Here is a 6,315-nt window from a genome sequence, read left to right as displayed (position 1 = left end):
ACATAAGCGCGCTGGCACAAAGCGTCTCATGGTAACGCTTCATAGTAACAATATGGTAATTAATATTATCACGTGACATGGCCTATTGTTTGAAAAGCGGGCACAGAATGAAGGCCTAGCGAGGCGATACCGTGATATCGCGTTACTCAGTGGGGGGATTCGAACCATTGTGTACACTAGTATGAGGTACGTGTTTGAGAAACAAAATACGCCATTCATACCGGACGGAACTGCCAAACATACTGTTTATATAAAACAGAAGGTGGTGACATGACCGCGGCGCACGGTGATGACACGTCTCGTTGATTCGAGTTCCCAGGTCGAGTGCCAACTTGAAGCCGAGCTGAAACCATTACGGCCCGGAGTTACGGACTATCTGTATGTTTTTCGGGCAGGGTTATATTGAATGTATATAGTAAGAGAATATAGTAAACCACATTTTTTTCTTAAATTTTGTTCAAGCTTGTATTACGGTAAAAAGTAGATTTACATTTGCAATCTTACTTTTACTTTTGAAAATGAATTTATATTTTAATATTTACTTTTATTTTTGAAAATGAATTTATATTTTAATATTTACTTTTACTTTTGAAAATGAATTTATATTTTAAATTTTACTTTTATTTTTGTAAATGAATTTATATTTTAAAATTTATACTTTTATTTTTGAAAATGAATTTATATTTTAAAATTTACTTTTTGTTTTCGAAAATGAATTTACTTGAAAACATCCTTTTATTTTTGAAAATAAATTTACATTTGTAATTTCACTTTACTTGTGAAAAATAATTTAAAATCGCCTTTTCACCTGAGAATGGCTTTGGTTTATCATTTTCATTTTGATTTTGTTAGCCCTTTGCTCCTTGATCTATAACCTTTGATCTTAACTGTTTATATGACTAGTCATTTCAACGACGCTGCAAAGAGGGTATATTGAAAAGGTGTACCGATATTTTACACGTTTTTACTGAGTCAGAAAAGAGAATGTTGGGAATTTCTCGTCGAGCGTCTGAATTGAGATGGTCGTTGGCCGGTTTGACTGGCATTTCCAACGAGGATCGCCGACTAAAAGCGTGGATATATAAAGTTTGGCCGATAAATGTTGGCTGCTGTGATCGTCACGGTCGCCACGCTGCTTCGCAGCTTTGCGTTTAAATTATAGCTATCCATACTTCATTGCCTCTCTATGGGCTCGTTTGAATTGAAACATGGCTTTTCAAAAATAATCCTCTAAATGCAAAACAAAATAACCCAAGTATAAAAACATCAAAAACAAACCCTATTCGCCAGAGGATATCCCGGAAATCTGAACGCCATGTACATGTAAATGGGACACATTCACCTCGGAGATGAGGCGTGGGGGGGGGGGGTCACATTTTGTTGTCTTTTAATATAACCACATAATGATGACTAATTCTTACTGAAATATTATTTTAGACACAATTGCATGACCCTACACAAGGGGACAAGGCTGTCACCTAAAATGTGATGTCATTAAATGAAACCCAAGTATGAACGTCAAATAAATCCCATTATTTGTTTTAATGGTAGCAAATCGTGTTAATAAAAAAACAATGCGGTAAAATTACCCCTTTCCTCAGTGTGTCCTTATAGTCTATGCAATGATATAATAAAGGCAATACGATTATATTTAAACATAATTGTATTCACAGAACTCCTGCACCAAGCGCCCCTGATTACCTGGATAACAAAGTTGCATAACATACTCTTACAGAATAAACTGAACATATACATAAGAAATATACCGGTATTTACATTTAAAGCGACCGTTTCAGGCATTGTGACTGTAACGTTTCCAGTTCATTTCAGTAACATATAATTGATTTGGAAAGATGATAAAACGTATACATCCGTGGAACATATCTTAATGAATAAAACAAAAAAGAATCCAATAAATGAAGACTCAGGAAGTTTGTTATTATATTGATGTGTGTTACAGTTCCGTAATACGAAGGTTAATATTGTGGTTGTTGTTTATTTTTCGGGGTTGTAGGGTTTCGAGTAAGTAAAATAATTCTATTTTTGAATACTAGTATATAGTTTGGAAAACATATGCGGCTGTAGATTTGCTATTAATTTGTATCAGTGTGCAGTTCATTGTGATGAGAGACTAGTGTACAAAGAGGGTGAAGAGTCCGCGTGCAGTGTACAATATGTTGTCCTAATTACGCGCTATGATAATGTTCAAGATGTTTTTTAGGTGAATGTTTGGCAATCAATTGAATTCCTTTTGTTGTGCAGTCGCTCTTCGTTTATAGCAAACTTCTTTATTGGCGTACTAGATCTAAACATTATTGACGCTTTGAACAGGTCTTCCTTTTACCAAATTATGACGTCACCAAAGTGATTCGTCGCTAAAGGGCGCGATGTATTGAATTAGTTGTAAAAGTATCTACGCATTACATCCACGCCGTTATGTACGGTAACTAATTAAGAGCGCCATTTACGTCGAATACATGATTTATTTTCAATTACGATTTGTGACGACCCCTGATGTCAATAATCACAAATACCATTCAAGTTTTCATTAGATTCGAAACTTATCCCATGGGCCCTTGCGTGAACACCCTGTTCCCAGTGGCTTATTCATTTTGCATGACTTTTAATAAAGAGATATTTAAACTACTTAGGTGCAATATATTTTAGGCGATATAAATATCACGTTTGAATTTTGCTTTGTCCTTCTACACACATTACGGTACCAGCGCCACCAACGGCTGTTATTAATCAATCAAGAAGACTGATTTTGTAACGTTATTGATGATCTTTAAACATATTTGTCGTATTTTTCTTAACAGCAGATCTGATATTAATTAGTACTGGTAGTCTGACAGGTGTTCTCATTTTCTATTCTTCTTCTTTCTTCTTGTTAATTTGTCGTTAGGACGCATTTTATTGGTGGAGATTGCACGATGTGTACACGAGAACAGTAAATTGTTATTTTCTGTAAATTTGTATAACGATCCTGTAAAAATATGGCCGTAACACTAAAATGTAAAATTCGGGTGCTAAATATGTTTGTTCACCTTTTCACTATGGTTTGTGTCAAGAGCCACGGCAGGTTAAGCCATTTGATAAGATTATCCTTCTTTTCTTTTTTTTCAACTTTTATATTTTCAATGAATTTCAGTTGAATTGCTTCACGACCAGTCTGAGTAAGTTCAATATACTGCGTGGGCATTTTATTTTATTTTATACCGGACATAAATGCACCGAATATCTATGCCAACAAATCTTTCCCCCGGAAATAACATGCTCAGCAAAATTAATAGTCCATATTTATCCCGAGGCTGAGAAAAAGCGAGAAAGCTGTTAATAGAAAAAGATATATAGCGCCATCAACGGTGAAATACCGAAATCACTTCCAGTGAATTTCTTGTCTGATACACTCCTCTAACACGTGATTTCAATTCAAACATGCCCCAGCCATGTTCTTCGCTCATCTGGACATGATGTTGCAAATGTTTTTTTTTTTTAAAAAACATTAAAATTGCAAATGATTTAAATCAGTATCCTGGGGAGTCGTTTAGTCTTTGTCGGGTTTTACAGGTATTTCGAAATTATTTCTTTTAGATGCCCCAAATAAAATACTTTGATACACATTTCACAGCATTTTGTTTTATTTTCTAACAAGACATAGCGAATTTTATCCCGATGTTCCCGGGTTATTTCTGTCAGGTTATGAATACTCTATACTTAATCAGAAGGCTGAAAACGTGCAGTCCATGGGCTCAAACAAACGGACTAGTGCGTAAGAAGACACAGTGACGGTACGATATACTTTTCTAATGGAAATACCAAATCCACCCGTAACGCAATACACCATGCCATCAGTGAGATGCAACAGGGGTTAATGCAACATATGTAATTCACATACACATATCTAATGTAGTTGGTGCACCCATACGCAGGGCCTTCTAAGTAGTCCAAATTTATACACATCTATCTTCTGCCATGGTAACATCTCAGACTACTACAATAGTCTGCGGTGACATACAGTATGCCTCCGCCACCGTGACGTGCTTTTACCGCACGAAACCTTTTCAAAGGAAAGAATCTGGTTGACATAGTTACAGTTTCCGTCTATGAACACGACATTTCACGCAAACAGAAACTACAAACGAACGACTGGGTGATTAAAATTGCGCACAAAGACGGGTCTTTACATTTTGTTGTCCCATCAATAATATTCGCACACGTAATCACGTTTCATTGTAGTTTATATGATTTAAACAACATTTGTACTGTTTCAGTGTCTATGTGCAGTTTAATTTACAATATTACCCCCACCGTAGAATTGTAAATAATTCCAAACAAACGGAAGTCGCAAAATAGGTAGAGTAATCATGAATAGTATACAACGTACGGAAGTAACACTCAGTGAAATGGCCCTGGCGCGCCCTCGTTCGCCCTTGATTAAGTATAGAGTTTACTAAAAACAGAATTTTTCGTGATTATAAAAGCAAATACGTAATTGAATAGAATTCGCCCTTGATCTGGAAAGGTTGAGTCGATGGTTTGATAACTGCATCATGTCAAGATCGATAATCGCGTGAGTCATGGTAGAATTGATTGCTGTGTTAGTCGATAATTTTGCGCAATACGTGTTCTTTGTGATTATCCCAGTTACTGTGAAGATCGACCATAATACTACCCAGTCCAACTGTGTGTCGTAAACACGATTATGTGGCGGGGGATGCGTATGCAGAAGTTGAATCATGACGTTTTGAGATACCAGCAATGTCTGTCTCTCATAATCGACTATACATGTACGACCGGCCATATCGGTATTAATACACAGCAAACTGAAGCCCTTTCGATAACGGTACTCATGTTTTAAGGGTCAGTGACCCGACCCACATTCGCGACCCCCCACGAGATATTACACGCAAAGTGGTTCAATATATATCACATTGACGGTTAGTAAACATCCACAATTAAATTTCAATTAAATATGCGGCGCCTAAACTTACCTTTTGATTTTCTCAATCAGTGGCAGTTGCCAGGACACATGACCATGCACAATTAATTACAATGTTAATATAGGCATTTCCAGCTTTATTCCACAATTCCTCATTATTTGGCACGTGATTTCGGTTAACAAATCAATGCATTAATGCTCAGGCACAATACAACGAAAATGATTTCGATTTTCAAGAATTGAATTGAACAAAAACTTCGTAATTATAAATTAGAGAAGTCAGCTAATTGATTGAAATTGAAACATTGAAACAGACGTTAAATTAAATTGGATAATGCTAAAAAATGATGGGATAAACAAGTCACGTGATCCTTTCGCTCTCAGTAAGATCTCGGCTTCCATTTGAAAATAATGTCTTCTTGCCCTGTTCTGCCCGGTTCTGCATGGTTCTCCATAATTCTCTGTCTTTTGCTGTTCTGATATTCTCATTCTCGCTGACTAGAAAGCGGGCCTTTGTCTCCCTTTCTCTTCCTTCAATTTATCATGTTACTGTCACATTTTCCAGTTCTACTTTTCTCAAAATATGCCATAAAAATGTCAATTACCTTTTTTTCATTGTTTCAACAAGTTTTCTTTTTGTGTCTGCCTTAGCCAGTACTTCCTCATTTGGATTGTAATATATTTAAGATACACGGAGCATTCTTCTGTAAAACCACATATTGCCCCAAATTCACCGCCGTGTGTGAGGGTAGGGAATGTATAGCAATCCAATACAGTACTCTTAGTTTTGTTTTCTTCGGTAATTGTCTAATGTTTAAGTATAATTCCCATTTTATCAAAAATAGTTTTTTACATTCCGATCCTCTTTCTTTATTTCACTGTCACTTCTTCTATTGAAATTGAAAGCAAAATTAACAATGAATAGCGAGATAAAGTCGGAGTGGTAATCACTTTTTTTGAGTTGACTGTTTTATTGTGATAAACGAAATAGAATCACACTACAGATATCGTCCATATCTGACTAATCATTCACAGTGTTACGCACTGATGTTATGTGTATTTGAATTCAGCGAAACACAAAACATTTAGAAGTTATGAAAGCCTGGCTAAAGGGAAGCCTTTATACCACCTTAACAGGCCGATTGCCGCCTTGGATGACCATTACATAAGACATTTATTTAGACATGTGTCAATACAATGTTTTTAATTATGAAGTCTTGTTTGATACGTCACGTCTGTCTTCTCTCATTCGATCACCCAGGCAAAGCGGGAAACTGTACAATTTACAATTGTCCTTCCTCGGCAGTAAAATGGACTTAGTACTTACAGTTACGGTTGGAATTTGGGAAACATTGTCGTATTCCGTTTATATA

This window comes from Saccoglossus kowalevskii, chromosome 10 (assembly GCF_978046115.1).
Source record: "Saccoglossus kowalevskii chromosome 10, keSacKowa6.1, whole genome shotgun sequence".
NCBI classification, from domain to species: domain Eukaryota; kingdom Metazoa; phylum Hemichordata; class Enteropneusta; family Harrimaniidae; genus Saccoglossus; species Saccoglossus kowalevskii.
The sequence above is the reverse complement of the archived record's forward strand: the minus strand, read 5'-3'. Positions refer to the sequence as shown.